At 38.2% G+C, this 17073-nt stretch overlaps 1 protein-coding gene across 1 annotated transcript in view; it reads right to left on the bottom strand.

The window, feature by feature from the left end:
- Positions 1–2009: 2009 nt before the first annotated feature.
- The window catches only part of LOC138844494 (uncharacterized), a 301369-nt gene continuing 286305 nt past the window's right edge, over positions 2010–17073 (bottom strand). Inside the window, exon 4 of the mRNA XM_070053188.1 lies at positions 2010–2047. The gene's annotated coding sequence lies outside the window, so the exon portion shown is untranslated. The remainder of the gene's footprint in view (positions 2048–17073) is intronic.

Genomic DNA, 17073 nt, shown 5'->3' with positions numbered 1-17073 from the left:
AGTTCCACACAAGGAATCTTGAGCATGACTTTAAGAATGTATTCTATTCTTCAGCTTGCAATCCGTTTTGTGTTTGCAGAAAATTTTTCTTATTCAGGAAATGAAAAGATAATACTTGCTGAGGTACTTTTTCTTTCCTATTAGAAAAACATGACCTCTATCCAAAATTATAATCCTATAACATTAATCACTCACCTTATTACCCAACTCCCTCTTCGCGTACCCCATATAGCATACAAATTAATACCAGACTTAAAGACATTTTTAACCAGATAGAGAAAAATGATTAAGTGAATACTTAGTCATTAAAGAATTGCAGAGTATGATTCAGATTGAAATTTATCCCACCACCTCTTCTGAAGAACACCCTACTGCTGCCAGGGAAAAAAAAAATTCTGGGTATATCTAATGCCATTGACATTCTAGTAACATGCTTACTTGTGCAGGAATTTTGGTTCCCATGGAGTGAGAACTGATTATAGTCATAGTATTTAGTATTTTCTGAGATTTACTTACACTTAAGGTAAATGATGCCTGAACCACACTGTGCATAAAAAAATCCAACCTTCTCTGCCTCTATTAATGGCAAAGAGATCGCTAGTGCCCTATTCTAATAGCCATAATCAAAATGGCCAAGCAAAATTAATAAGCTATTGACTCAGCACAGACTCTTGTAAATGTCTTACCTCTAAAACTGTCAAAGAGTTAACTGTCTCTTGGGATGTACAAAGTGGCCAGTAGACAAAATCTCTAAGATAGATGTAAAAACAAGCCTTAAACATGCCTTTTAGATCGACCAGTACCTAAACACTTCTTTTCCATTTTCTTATTATCCATTGCTTTTGTGCCCTAGGCACTGGGTCCCCACACACCTCTCTGTACTAACACAGTCAATAAGAGCACCACACAAAATAATAAATTTCGTTATGAGTGGGGCTTTCTCTCTTGGGCACCATTTCTGGATACTTCTGGTAAGTGCTCTCTAGATGGTCCTCACTACAGCGCAGTAGCTTAGCAGGGAAGAGTTTCTAAAAAGTAGAAAAACGAGGTGTATGTACAACACTAGGTATTCAATTTCCAGACTCTTATTTCAAAGCTCTCCCAATCTGTTTTTCAAAAACATGCTAGCACACTCCTCTGTTGATATTTCCCATTTGCTTCTTTGACATCACACATGAAAAGTCAAAGTAAAAGTAAGAAGGTCTGAGTGTATGTACTCCAAGGACATGAAATGAGCAAATTTCAAATGCCACCTTTGCCTTCTAATGACATTTACACAGGTGTTCTCTTTGAGGACAGCTCTAACTTGCTCTATTGTTCCAGAGATGCCCATGATGCAATCTCACCCTGGATCTGAGAACTATTAATCAGGTCAGATCAGTGGGTAACAAGCAGGAAGTCAAGAACATAGTGCAATTCTTTGCCAACTCATTGGACAGAGGTAAATTCAGAAAACTTTAGAAAAAAATCACCAGCTGATAATAAAAATCCAGATATATAATACCATTTTGCTATATAGTAGAACTTACTTCCATGGAATATGTTATTTTATCTCACAAGGCATACTCATTTTTAATTTGCAAAATTCTCCTTAAGCATAAACAAAAGACTGGGCAAAAGGAAATATCTTTCTATTACCTTCTTCTGATCTTCTAGCTTGTGACTCACTGGATTCTTCCCATGTCTGTTCATTTCTGAAGATAAATCCATCACATTAGGTTCTTGTCCTTCAAAATGGAATCTTTTCAAAAAAGCAGCAAACTAATCCAAGATGCAATCACTGGGAAAACACTGGCACACCGCATTTCCCATCACACACCGTCTCTGAACTTCATCGACTCCAAGGAATCATTAAAAAATCCATTGATTGAGTGGAAAAAATAAAGTTTGCAATTTACTCCCAAAATCTTCCAAATCAGCATATCGTTTTTCAATGCTGATTCCTCAAAAGCAAGATAGTCATCCAGGGCTTTTAATTCCAACTGCTATCTTTTTCTTTCTTCACAGCTCTCCATTTTCATAAAAAAAAATCAGAGTTCTTATAAACCTGTGATTTAAAAGAAGGCACACTGTTAATTCCCTCCCACTACTGATAGCACAATCAATAAAATCAATTCCTGTCTCAAATTTTCTATTGCGAAGAAATCACGGGGGGCACAATTTGACTTAAAAATAATAGTTCATGGCCTTGAAATATATCAATTATACACATAAACCAAAACAGAGTATTACAACTGGGGATCCACAGTGCACTGAAGCAAAAAAGGCAACAAGAAATACATACATATCCATCAAACAAGAGAACATACTGCACCATCCTACTCATTAATGTCAGCATTCACAGAGCTACAAGATTTTAGAAGACAGCCCAATGTGATCAGATATTCTGTTAGACATTTTGATGCTTTTATAAACAGTTTATAAATTCAACTTCAAAATGAATATGTAAAAGGTTTATTATAATTCCACTTTATAATGAGGAAGTTGAGGTTGAGAGGATAAATTTTACAACACTAATAATTACTAAAACAGTAAGTATTAATAGTAGAACAAAGTTGCTTGGACTCCAAAACCTGCTCTCCTACATATACTCATCTCAATTCCTATTATATATTTTTTACACAAAGATACCATAGATAAACTTGTTAAGTGCTTTGGGGGATTGCAGATACACTGTGCACAATATTTCTCTAAAATGGTCATCTAATCCAGTGGTTTCCAAATACCCTAAAAAAACACAATCACTTGGGCATTATCTTTAAACATATAAATTCCTGAGGTACGCTCCTGTCCTGTTAATTTAAAAGATATATGGAAGTACGTGGTGGTCTGTATTCTTTTCACCTCTTCTAGGCATTTCTGATGCAGAAAAACCAATGAAGAGGAGAAAAAAAAAAATGAAGAGGAGAAACTTCTACCAATGCAGGACTTCCAAAACTTGTCTGCATATTGGACACACCTGGGAGCTTTCCAAAACAACTGATTCTTGTATGGCAGCCCCACAGGTTTTGCCCCACTGCCCTAATGTATAGATTTTCTTTACAAACTTGATCAATTGCTGCCTGAAAACATATAGTGTCTCCAAAGGCAGTCCTTTCCATATTGAGGCACCTTTAGTCTTTACACTGTTCTTCCCAATTTGGAGACAATGTTTGCATTTCTATACTTCTGTCCATTTGCAGTCATTCATAACCTTTGTATCACCAATGTACACAAACTATCTTCCAATTTTCTTTTATATGAGAGTTTCTTCTGTTTACTACTTTAATGTGACAGTCCTTCATTTATATGGCAGTGTCACCCTAGCCAGGTTAACTATCCTTAGCACCTTCAAATATTCCCGCCCTCCTCGGATACTTTCTTCAGAAGATGATGCACTTTGCATGTGACCCATGCACTCTGCTATCCAGGACTAAGCACAAGAATTAAGCATGGAGGGCCAGCACTGTGGAGTAGCAGGTAAAGCCACCGCCTAAAGTGCCAGCATCCCATATGGCTGTTGGTTCGAGTCCCGGCTGCTCCACTTCTGATCCAGCTCTCTGCTATGGCCTGGGAAAGCAGTAGAAGATGGCTCAAGCCCTTGGGCCCCTGCACCCATAGGGGAGACCTGGAAGAATCTTCTGGCTCCTAGCTTCAGATGGGCGCAGCTCCAGCCATTGAGGCCAAATGGGGAGGAACCATTGGATGGAAGACTCTCTCTTTTTCTCTCTCCCTCTCCCTCTCCCTCTCCCCCGTCTCTCCTCCTCTCTCTGTATAACTCTTTCAAATAAATAAATAAATCTTAAAAAAAAAAGAAGAAGAATTGAGCCTGACTTGTTCCCTTAAACAAGTCTCCTCCAAGTCCCACAACACAAAGCAGAGCAAGCATAAAATAAATGATAAAGTAGAAAGTATTTGAACAACCAAATTCTAAACTCCTTTCTGCACCCCTCTATAAACTGTTTCCTATCTGGCATCCTTTTGCCAATGCATGCTCCTTTTGCAACTCCTATGTTCTGCCACATAGATATTCTAGTTTGATCCTTAATTTTGATCCCTAGTTTTGATCCCTAGTGTGAAGGCCCCAGCTCAGGAAACCATACGGCCAAGGGCTGGGACAGAGAGAGAACACAGCTACTTTGAGGAGCTGAAAGAAATGCCAAGAGGAGAAACTGCATGCAGAATAACAGCTTTGTGATTTTTAAAGTTCATCTTCAATGCAACGTGGAAAATAAATAAGAGGGAGCCAAATCTGTCAGAGAAACCACATAGGCATTATCAGAGCAATCAAAGAAGTAGACACTAACATCTTGAAGAGGTGTAGGAGCTGCCAGGATGGAAAGGGTGACAAAACTGAGAGATATATTATTTAAAAGGTCGTTTTGAAGGAATTGGTAATTGGTTTAATATGGGTATATTCTTTAGGGGTACAAATGGTGTTATCAGTATCTAAGATAGCAAACTCATGAGAAAAGTACTTTGGGCAACAAAAGGAAAAAAAAGATTTTGTAAAACAAATAAAAACCCTTGATAAAAATTACAAGAATGATGAGAAAAATTACAAGCTCATCTCACTGATGGGCACAGATGATAAAAATCCAAACATTAGGTAATTGAATCCAGCAATGTATAAAATGAATCATATCAATTCAAGGTTGATATTATCTATCACAAGAAAAAAATTTTGGTTTATGACTTGAAATAAATCAGTGTTATTCATGACACTAACAAAATAAGGAAGAAAAAATTACATGCTTAGCTCTGTTGGTGCAGAAATATAAAATCTCTTGGGAAATAAGGACTAGAAGGAGACTTACCCATTTTTATTTACCTGAAAAAGCATATTCACACAAAAAACATATATACTGGTGGAAAGTTAAAAATGTTCCATTTGGTCAGGAATAAGACATGAACACACACTACAAAACATCTATTCAACATTGTACTTTTTTTTTTTTTTTGACAGGCAGAGTTAGACAGTGAGAGAGACAGAGAGATAGAAAGGTCTTCCTTCCGTTGGTTCACCCCTCAAATGGCCACTACGGCTGGTGCTGCGCCGATCCGAAACCAAGAGCCAGGTGCTTCCTCCTGGTCTCCCACGCGGGTGCAGGGCCCAAGCACTTGGGCCATCCTCCACTGTCCTCCTGTGCCACAGCAAAGAGCTGGACTGGAAGAGGAGCAACTGGACAGAATCCGGTGCCCCAACCAGGACTAGAACCCGGGGTGCCAGCGCCGTAGGCGGAGGATTAGCCTAGTGAGCCGCGGCGCCCGCCCAACATTGTACTTAAAGTGCTAGCCATACAATGAATCAGGTAAACAGGGGAAGGAGAATGAAGGAGAGAGAGAGAGACAGAGAGAGAGAGAAGGCAGAAGCACTGGAAATGAAGAAATAAAATTGTTTTTATTACAAATGTTATGATGTGTGTTGGAAATATTCAAGATTTGAGAAGTAAATTACTTGGATGAATAACAGAGTTTCATAAGTTTCCTGGATGCAAAGTAAATATCTAAAAATCCTTTATATTTTCTTATAACAACAATCAACATTCAGAAAGTTAAACTTTAAAAAGATACAGTTCACAATAGTATTAAAATATTGAATACCCTGGAATAAATTTCACAAAAGATGATAAAAACTTCATGATAAAGTATAAAATAATATCAAAAGAAAATAGAAAGCCTCACCAAACCTATCAATTAGTAAATAGTGTTATAGAAATGACTGCTTGCCTAATCATGGCACTGCCAATCAAAGTCCCCAGGTTTCTTTCTATCATGAGAAGATGCTTCTAAAATGTAGTATATGACAATGCAAAAGACCAAGAAAATACAAGCCACTAATGAAGAAAATTTTGAAATTATTCGCTCTATACCAAATGTTAAGATATATTTTATATCAATAGTCACTAATATAGTATGTTATGATCATTGTCATGAATCCCTCATTTTGTTGTATTACTATCTCCATTTTCAATAATAAAATATTATCTAGGTATATGTATATAGTATCTCTATATGAAGTGCATTGGAAAAGATTTAAAATTAAACAAACACATTTGAAGAAATGAAAAAAAGAGGTATACAAAATCAATAGAACATAGAACTCTTTAAAACAGACCTCAGTAGGTACCATCCCTTCAATGATTATAAAGGTAGAATCGCAGAGCCTTGGAAGAAATTTTTCTATTCAATAAAGAGTTCTGTGTGAATTGGTCATTGATAGGAAACAAGTTAAACTCAACCTCTACTTCAAACCAATAGTCAATTCCAGATGGACTGCAAATCTAAATATGATAAAATAATAAAGCGTCTAAGAAAATGCTTTCACAATGTGAGGGTAATGAATGATTTAAAGCACCGAATGGAAGGAAAAAAAAACAAATATAATTATATTACAATCAAGCACTTTCATTAGATTACACCAAGAAGGAAATACATACATACATATATATATTCCATAGAGGATGAAAAGGTGCTTATAGATACAATATATAAAAAAATCTAAACATCAGTAATAGAAAGACAAGAGACAAAAATATGTTAACAGACACTTTAAAAAGAAATACAGACGGAGAACAGACAGGGGTTGATATGAATTAGGAACACAGAGGAGACAGGTATATCCCAAAGGGACAAAGTACACCTTGTAGTGATAGAATGACATTTTATCGTGTTGTGGGAGTAGACACATATACATCTATGTGTGTGATACAAATTACACAAAACAAAGCATATACACAAAGAGTATCTATAAACTCGAGAAAAGGACAAGTATTGTGGTGCAGTGGTTTAAGCCATCACATGAAATGCCAGCATCTCATATTGTAGTGCCTGGGATCTAATCCTGTTTCCCATTCAGCTTCTAACCAATGTGTCTAGGAAGCAGCAGAATATGGACCAAGTATTTGAGTTCCTGCCACTCACACAGAATACCTGGTTGGAAATCCTGGCTCCTGGCTTCAGCATAACTGTAGTGGGCATTTGAGGAGTGAACTAGTTGGGGAAGGATATCTCTCTGACTCTGTCATCCTGCCTTTTAAGTAACTAAATCAATCTGTTTTTAAAAACTCATGAAATAAGCCGGCACCGCGGCTCACTAGGCTAATCCTCCGCCTTGCGGCGCCGGCACACCAGGTTCTAGTCCCCCTCTTCCAGGCCAGCTCTCTGCTGTGGCCAGGGAGTGCAGTGGAGGATGGCCCAAGTGCTTGGGCCCTGCACCCCATGGGAGACCAGGAAAAGCACCTGGCTCCTGCCATCGGATTAGCGCGGTGCGCCGGCCGCAGTACGCTGGCCGCGGCGGCCATTGGAGGGTGAACCAATGGCAAAGGAAGACCTTTCTCTCTGTCTCTCTCTCTCTCACTGTCCACTCTGCCTGTAAAAAAAAATAATACAAAAACTCATGAAATTGAAATATGCTTTATGGACTACACCCATGTCTCTCTGGTTCTGGGACTGTACTACCATTAAATAAGACATTATCTCCAGAAGAAACTAGGTAAAAGGTACACAAATCCTCCCTATCTGTTTTTCTTTTTTGTAATTTCATATGATTCTAAAATTCTTTTTTTATATATTTATTTTATTTATTTGAAAGACAGAGTTACAGAGAGGGATAAAGATAGAGAAAGAGGTCTTCCATCCACTGGTTCACTCCCTAGATGGCTGCAATGGCCAGAGCTACACCAATCTGAAGCCAGGAGCCAGGAGCCAGGAGTCAGGAGCCTCCTCCAGGTTTCTCACGTGGGTGCAGGGGCCCAAGGAATTGGGCCATCTTCTACTGCTATCCCAGGCCATAGCAGAGAGCTGGATCAGAAGAGGAGCAGCCGGGACTAGAACCAGAGTCCATATGGGACGCCGGTGCTTCAGGTCAGGGCTTTAACCCGCTGCACCACAGCACCAGCTCCTAAAATTCTTTAAAGATAAAAATAGGGGCCAGTTTTGTAGCATATTTAAGCCACCACCTGCAATGCCCACATTCCCATAGAAGTGCCAGTTCAAGTCTTGGTTGCTCCACTTCCAGGCTCCTGGTTTTGCCTGGCCCTGCCCTGGCTAATGGCTGCTGCAGCCATTTGAAAAGTGAACCAACAGATGGAAGGTCTCTCATCTCTCAACTCCCTTCCTCCCACTCTCTCTGTCTCTCTAACTGTGCCTTTCAAATAATTTTTTAAGTAATATAAAAACATAAGAATATATTCCAATGGAAGGGGGAAAACATATAAAGAAGTGAACACTCTCATGGAGAACGCTAATTAAAACTACATGAGATTAAACTTCTCATCTACTCAGTGAACTGAAAAAAATGACAATACTGAGGCCAGCATTGTAGGGTAGTTGGTTAAGCTACCATCTGCAACACTGGCATCCCATATGAGCTTCTGTTTGAGTCCTCGTTGCTCTACTTCTAATCCAATTTCCTGCCTGTGTACCTGGGAAAGCAGTGGAAGATGGCTAAAGTGCTTGGGTCCCTACTACCCACATGGAAGATGAAGCTCTTGGCTCCTGACTTCAGTCTGACTCAGCCCTGGCTATAGCAGCTATTTGGGGAGGGAACAAGCAAATGGAAGATTTTTCTTTCTCTCTGACTCTGCCATTCAAATAAATAAAATAAATCTTTTCCCAAAGTGATAATACCAATTGTTGACCAAGACATAAGACTACAATGGCATAATTATTTGGAGAAAAATATTAGTATCACCTACAAAGTTTAAAGATTCATATACTTTATGACTCAGCAGTAATATTTCTAGGCCTGTCTTCTTCAGAAATACAGAAATACATGCATAAGTGCACTAAGAAAGTTTTTTTCAGGATGGTAGAAAAATGCCAACAATACAATTAACATATAATGCAATCAACATTAAAATGAATAATCTGTGATATCCTTACATACCGGGTAATATACATTAAATTAAATAAACTATTGGCACACATATAAACACAGATGAATCTCATTTTTACAGAAACTAAATCAGTCCATTTATATAAGTGCTTCATTTATGTTTTATGGTCCAAAAAATTGGCTAAGCAAAAATTCAGATTTCCATGTATCTTTACTATTCTCATGAATAGTTTCTCCAATAAGAAGGAAGAACAAAGATGCTAGGTTAAACCAAAAAAAAAAACTTGTTAGTAATGGGCACAGGTCCTCTTTTTCTTAGGATTCTGGGTCAAATGTTTGTTTATGGAATAACCTAAGTACAATGCCAAGCTTACCAATAGCAAGGACTGTCAAATGTCAGAAAATGGATTCATCCTCTAACTTCAAAAACATCTGCCACTGTCTTTGTAGTAGTGCAGCGTTACAGGCTATCAATCATACTTTCTATACACATGTCTCTATATTATTATGAAATAATATTTCCAAAAGTGTCATCACTTTAAATTATTCAAGCTTACAAACTTAACTCCTTCCCTATAATATAAAACCACATTTAGAGAATATAAAAAGCATTGCATTCCTAGAGTACTTGCAATGCAGTATGAGCCCAAAATAGCCCCATTTAATATCCTATGCCTGTCTTGTCAAGTCTACAGGCCAGTGGGGAGTTAGATGTAACTAAAACTACAGAGCACCAACACATTTTTTTCAATTCCGTCCAATATCAAAACCTTTGAAGGCCAATGAGTTTACATCAACAATGAGAGACAGTTTCACAAGGACAGGATTAATGAATGAAATAATATATACAAAAACATTTAGTTCCTGGGTTTAGGCACCAAAAAAAAAAAAAAAAGTTTAAATATGGTTTCAATTCATCCTAAATTACTAAAGATTCAAATATTATTTATGCTTACATTTTAATATAAAATGAATTGTGCCTAAATGGTAAATCGGGCAGAAAACAAAGTAGGATCTAAATATATGAAGATTTTGAAAGAGAGTCCTCATCTACATCTTACTCCCCAAATGCCTACAAGAGCCAGGTCAAAGCTCCTGTAGGAACACAGTCAAGGCCTCCCATGTGAATAGCAGGTGCCCAATGACTTAGTACACAATAGCAAGAAGCTGTAATCATGAGTGGAGCCGGACTCAAGTCCAAGCACTCAAATATGGGATTTAGTATGTTAACCACTAGGCCAAATGCCCATGCAAGGATAAAAAGATTTTTTTACAATGAAATTTAATGAGATTGTTAAAAGTCACCTTGTGGAATGATTGTGGTATATACTACTTCCTAACTCAGCCTCTGGCATGGGATAGTTTAGATACTGATGAATATTCCCTGTAGTGGAGGGGACATGGAGTCCTAGTCCCCAGGCAAGGTGTAGTAGCCTTGTGGCCACAGGGCAGAGTGATGTACTGAGAGGTATGTTGCAGTCCTTTCAGATCACAGATCAAGGATGTGCAAATCTTAGGGAGAAATATTAAACTTGTAGTAAGAATGTTTGCCTGAATTTGTTTAGTAAAGAGAGATCCTGCTCACAACAATAATTTGCCTAGGGAAGGGGACTCAGGATGAAGGAAGCTGCAAGTCCTACTGGGAGAAGCTAAGTAGAGATTTACATTGAGAAGAGGTCACAATATGGATCAAAGACGGTGACGTCAATGGGGTTCAGCTGTGCTATCTTCAAATTTTTCAAATAAATAACAATGAACATCCCAAGGGCCTAATGTAAATGAGTAATCTTAAAACAATGATACCTCGATACCTCTTCTCTCTACTCCATCTTCCCTTCAAAGATCCTAATGAATGGGAAGGAGGTACAATGAAAAGATCCTTTTCAAAGAGCAGGAATATAGCAGCAAGGAGGTCCAGTCTTGGTTTGAGCAAGGAGGAAGTAGCTTTTGAATAAAGATGTGTGTATAAACATCCTGAAATAAATATCCAAATTCTGAATTAAAACTTGATTTATAATCATAAAGCTAATATCTAAAAGAGGATAAAAACCCAACGATGTAACACAAACCTGCATCCAGGGACAAAAAGGCAATTCCACCAAAAGCTTTCAAGAAACAGGAGAAAAGTTTGGAGTAGATATATTTGGCAGTTCTGAAGAGGAGATCACACACTGACACTACATGGATGAAAAAAAAAGCACGAAGTACTGACCTCTAGGAAAGACTGAATTTCCAAATAGGTCTATAAATGCAAGCTTACTCACACCACCTTAGTTAAAATGCAACAAACATCCCTTAACACCTGAAGCCAAACAAACAAATCACAACTCTTTAGCATATTATTCAACTCTGGACCCACTCTGATCCTTTCTCCCTTTCCAAATTCACATATTACCACTTCCCAGTTCCTGTATTTTGTTGTAGCCATATCAAACAACTTATAGTTCCTAAGTACATCTTTTAGTTTCACAACTGGAATACCTATTGCTCCATTAGTGCCCTATAATTCCCTTGAAAGATGCCCATGTATTCTTAAAGTGTCCTCAAATTCTTTTCCTCCCTTCACTTTGTACCCCTACTTCATCTTCATCCTAAGTAAATTAGGTTCCTTACCCTCACCGTCTAGTAGCATAGCAGTATGCACAGATACCAATGCACAAACACACACCCAAATACTCTTTTACAAAGTTGAATAGTATTGTGCCAAAACTGCTTCATTCTACCAAAAATATAATTGAGAAAAACAACATCCCTTCTGAAGTTGTTTTTGCCATATTCTTTTTGAGATGTCACATGTATATCTACAATTTACAGTGTACAACTAGAGTAAACCCAGATGGGTTTAATCACCACCCATAGCCCCATATCAACATAAGGATTTTTTTTCTCAAACTCCATGAGACTCCCTCATTCCCCCTACATATCACAATTTTAAAAGGTAACCACTATTCTGAGTTTTAACAGATTTTTTTCATATTCTTAAAGCTTCATGTAAGAAGAATTACAAGTATGTGTTCATTTATTTATTCTGTATGTCTTTGTTCAACATTAAGTCCAGAAGACTCATTTGGGTTGCTGTAAGTAACAGTAACTCATTCCTTTTTATTATTTATTTTGGATTGTTATATGGAAGGTATGGCTATGCTTATTTATCCTATAAATGCAATTGGCCAAAACAAAGCTCAATTAAACAACAGAATTTTTAATCATCCATAACTCTACATTCTAATTCAGGCTTTCCTGGCTCCTCATGTTTACAAATAAAGGAAATGAAGAAGCTTTATTTCACTTGCTTTTCCCAGGCTCTGTGACCTCTACAAGTCAACAAGGTTCAGAAGAATCAACAGTTGTGGTCAGACTGTTGCTGAAAAAACAACCAAATCACATATTCAGAAACCACTGAAAAAGCACATCTCATTATAGCAAAAACAATTTTTATTATAATAGCAATATTCCAAGTTTCACCTATGGCAAAAGTGTTTTATTAAAAAATAAATACCATGAAGAAAGGAAATGCATTATATTTTGCAAAGGACTTGTTTTTACCACTCTCTCAAAATGTTCACTTAATAGGGAAGCATTGCAACAAGGGTGTCATGTGCCTGATCATATCCTGGGCAACCTACCCTTCCAAATTTGCATTTATTTAGAACCTAGAGAATGAAGAGACTGTAGAACTCACTAAGTACAAAATGTGTTTGGAGTATAAAAGCTCAGCTAAAACTCTGAGAAATTCACTTAAAGATCTGACACTGAGGAATATTGAGGAGCAAAGCATCCTAACAAAATAAGATTTGTTGGGCCGGTGTCATGGCTCACTTGGTTAATATTCCGCCTGCAGCGCCAGCATCCCATGTGGGTGCAGGGTTCTAGTCCCGATTGCTCCTCTTCCAGTCCAGCTCTCTGCTGTGGCCCGGGAGGGCAGTGGAGGATGGCCCAGGTGCTTGGGCCCCTGCACCCACATGGGAGACCAGGGGGAGGCACATGGCTCCTGGATTCGGATCAGTGCAGCGCGCCGGCCGTGGAGGCCAATTCGGGGGTGAACCAATGGAAGGAAGACCTTTCTCTCTGCCTCACTGTCTAACTGTGCCTGTCAAATGAAAAAAAAAAATGCAAAAAAAAAAACAAAAAAAAAAACCAGAAAAGAAGATTTGTTCCATACTGTTTTTGAAGAAGTAAGAGCATTGATTAATTGATTATTGTATATATCCCTTGTCTCTACTGCTGAGAAACAGTATCTTTCTTCTTACCATGTGTTGATTCTTTACTAAGTGGAGGGTTAAGTTTATGAGGATAAAATAAACTGAAAGTATGTCATTGTAAAAATTAAATAGAAAGAATAAGAATGAGAGGAGGAGGGATGATGGCAGTATGGGTGGAAGGGCAGGAAGTAGCACTATGTTCCTAAATCTGTATATATGAAATACATGAAATTTGTTCACCTTAAATAAATTTTTAAAAAAAGAAAAAAATCACTGGGAATTTCTTTAGGAATTTTAATCATTAGAGATGAAATGGTCATTGTTTATTGTTTGTACTCTAATATTGACGTGTGGCTTCATCTTCATGTGGATAATTAAGAAAAGTGCAAAGAAAAATATCCTAGCCCAAATGAAAAGTTAAAAGGATGTCCCAGTGGAAGAGGGCCTTGGATCCAGAAATTCCACTGGCTCTCCTAACATGTCTCAAATCTGACTCTGTTTTACATATGATAAAGTACTCAGACATTATAAAAATACTATAAACCTTCTGCAAATAATATGACTGCCTCCAAAATATGTTCTTGATGTTTTTAATAAGTAATTTTTTAAAAATATTGTTTAGGGGCAGGTATTTGGCCTTCCAATTAAGATTTCTAGATCCCAACCTCCTGACTGCAGCTTCCCATCCACACACACCCTGGAACACAGCAGTGATGGCTCCAAGAATTGGGACTCTGTCACCCACGTGGACCTGGAGTGAGATCTTGGCTGCTGGTCTGGCCTTGGATTGTTGTGGGCATAGGAAAAACTAGGAGATGGGAACTTCCTGTGTGTGTGTTTATGAGTGTGTACATGTATGTACACATGTGTATGTGTGTGATTAATATATAAAGACACTATTTACATTAAATATAAAACATGTACAATATTAAATATTATTCATCAATAAAATACAGTGAGTATAAAAATGAAGTGATCAATTGCTTAAAAGTATGAAATTAAAAATACTGGTCTCTTGCTCTCTCACTGTCCACTCTGCCTGTCAAAAAGAAAAAAGAAAAAGCAAAGAAATTAAAAATACCGTCTATCTCCATAATGCCATTGAAATCAAACCAGTATAGTATAGGTCCTAATCACTATTATAAAAATAAAATGAATAGGCCAGTGCCGCGGCTAACTTGGCTAATCCTCTGCCTGCGGCGCCGGCACCCTGGGTTCTAGTCCTGATTGGTGAGGTGTTCTGTCCCGGTTGCTCCTCTTCCAGTCCAGCTCTCTGCTGTGGCCCAGGAAGGCAGTGGAGGATGGCCCAAGTGCTTGGGCCCTGCACCCGCATGGGAGACCAGGAGGAAGCCCCTGGCTCCTGGCTTCGGATTGGTGTAGCATGCCTTCTGCGGCCGGCTGTAGCAGCCATTTGGGGGGTGAACCAACGGAAAAGGAAGACCTTTCTATCTCTCTCTCTCTCTCACTGTCTAACTCTGCCTGTCAAAAATAAATAAATAAATGAATGAATAATAATATAAAAGACAGAAAAATATTTGTATATAATATTATTGCCTATACTGAGATTTCAATCACATTTATTAAAAATTGTTTAAACACATACCAATAATATATTCATTTTATCAGCAAAAGCAATAACAATTCTAAAAGAAAATATAATTTTAAAACAAATTCCATTAATAATAGAAAATAGTATCATTAAAGATATATTGCAGGGCCAGTGCCGCGGCTCAATAGGCTAATCCTCCGCCTAGCGGTACCAGCACACCGGGTTCTAGTCCCGGTCGGGGCACCGGATTCTGTCCTGGTTGTCCCTCTTCCAGGCCAGCTCTCTGCTGTGGCCAGGGAGTGCAGTGGAGGATGGCCCAAGTGCTTGGGCCCTGCACCCCATGGGAGACCAAGAGAAGCACCTGGCTCCTGCCTTTGGATCAGCGCAGTGCACTGGCCGCAGCGTGCTGGCCACGGCGGCCATTGGAGGGTGAACCAACGGCAAAAGGAAGACCTTTCTCTCTCTCTCTCTCTCTCTCACTGTCCACTCTGCCTGTCAAAAAAAAAAAAAAAAAAAAACGAGCCGGCGCCATGGCTCAATAGGCTAATCCTCCACCTTGCGGCGCCGGCACACCGGGTTCTAGTCCCGGTTGGGGCGCCGGATTCTGTCCCGGTTGCCCCTCTTCCAGGCCAGCTCTCTGCTATGGCCAGGGAGTGCAGTGGAGGATGGCCCAGGTGCTTGGGCCCTGCACCCCATGGGAGACCAGGAAAAGCACCTGGCTCCTGGCTCCTGCCAGGATCAGCGCGGTGCGCCGGCTGCAGCGGCGGCCATTGGAGGGTGAACCAGCGGCAAAGGAAGACCTTTCTCTCTCTGTCTCTCTCTCTCACTGTCCACTCTGCCTGTCAAAAAAAAAAAAAAAAAAAAAAAAAAAAAAAAAACAGTCAACAAAATTTTGGAAAATGCATGCTTTCATGGAAGCCAAAATTTGTATGCAACAATGATATTTAAGACAGGTATTTTCTGTATTGTAGATTTTAGTGACAGCACGATCTTTCTTTGGTATGCTACATATTATTTAAACAATCATCATTAAAATTATAAAAATTATAAATTATTTCTTTGAAGTCACTTTTTTTTACAAATTAAGAGCAAATAAATGTTGTCATTAACCTTTAAAAAAAAAGACAATATAGTATTGTCCAAGGCAGATTATTAGGATATACTGCTTACAAATAGAAATGCACAGTCCTATAGAGAATATTAATATGCAGTCCAGAGACTAAGGAATTCTCAATTTTAAAAAAGTGAATGTAGGACAACTGAATGTACACAGGAGAAAAATAAGACTAACAGAAAAATTCTTAAGACACACACACACACACGAAATAATATAAACCTTAATGAAAAAGAATGATAAAACTGATAGCCAAATTTAGAGACAACACACAAAGCAGAAAAGCCAGAGACTGAAAATTTATTGATTTTACACACTGATGCACACACACACATAAACTCTCACAATGCAACTATAAACAATGAAGACAAACGGTGCAGTAAAAACCAAGCAACATATTTGATTAGGCAATCCATACTAGAAGAAATAGGCATAGTCAATAAGTAGATGAAAATAATTTTCTTAAGAAGACACTAACAAAGCCCCATATAATAGAATATTTAAAAACTTAAATATTCCCCATGTCAAATGTTGGAAAAGATGGGATAAAACTAAAACTACTTGTGCATATGTAGCTGGTATAAGCCCTCTGAGTTATTTGGCAAAATCCAATAAATCTGAGGATCACCAAAACCCTCTGTTATGTCAATTCAATTTGTAGGGAGAATCTATACACTAAAAATACATGTATGATAACATTCACAAAATCCTCTTTGGCACTGTTGGAAAAAAAAACAGAAATATTCTAAATATTCATCAGAAATTAATAGTAGCATATATTGGTATAATGACATATTCATAATGAATGAACTAAAGTTCCACATATCCAGACAATGTTAATAACATAATCATGGATCAAATAAGAAAGTGACACAAGAATTGAGGATACTGTTTATAACAGCTTTAAAAAATACTAGATACCATTTATATATAAATTTGAGACCTTAAAGGTCATGGAAAATGTGTATAATGAAAAAACAATGAATGGGTTTCAGAAAATGTTTTCACCAAGATGAACTTCTTTAAACTCCATCTTCCTACACACTTTTTGAAGTATCCTCATATAAATATAGTAAAAGTATAAAATCAGAAAAGAGGTGATAAATAATCCAATTAGAATTTGCATTTTTTTCTGTAGTGAACACACCAAAAATAAGGGAGCATTACAAAGAGTGTTTAGGGATAATGCAGTATTTCACATCTTTAAAACATTACTGGAGGCCGGTGCCGTGGCTCACTAGGCTAATCCTCTGCCTTGCAGCGCCGGCACACCGGGTTCTAGTCCCGGTTGGGGCGCCGGATTCTGTCCCGGTTGCTCCTCTTCCAGGCCAGCTCTCTGCTGTGGCCAGGGAAGTACAGTGGAGGATGGCCCAAGTGCTTGGGCTCTGCA

Source organism: Oryctolagus cuniculus, chromosome 11, assembly GCF_964237555.1.
Source record: "Oryctolagus cuniculus chromosome 11, mOryCun1.1, whole genome shotgun sequence".
NCBI classification, from domain to species: Eukaryota; Metazoa; Chordata; class Mammalia; order Lagomorpha; family Leporidae; genus Oryctolagus; species Oryctolagus cuniculus.
This window is presented reverse-complemented; position numbering and strand designations above follow the sequence as displayed.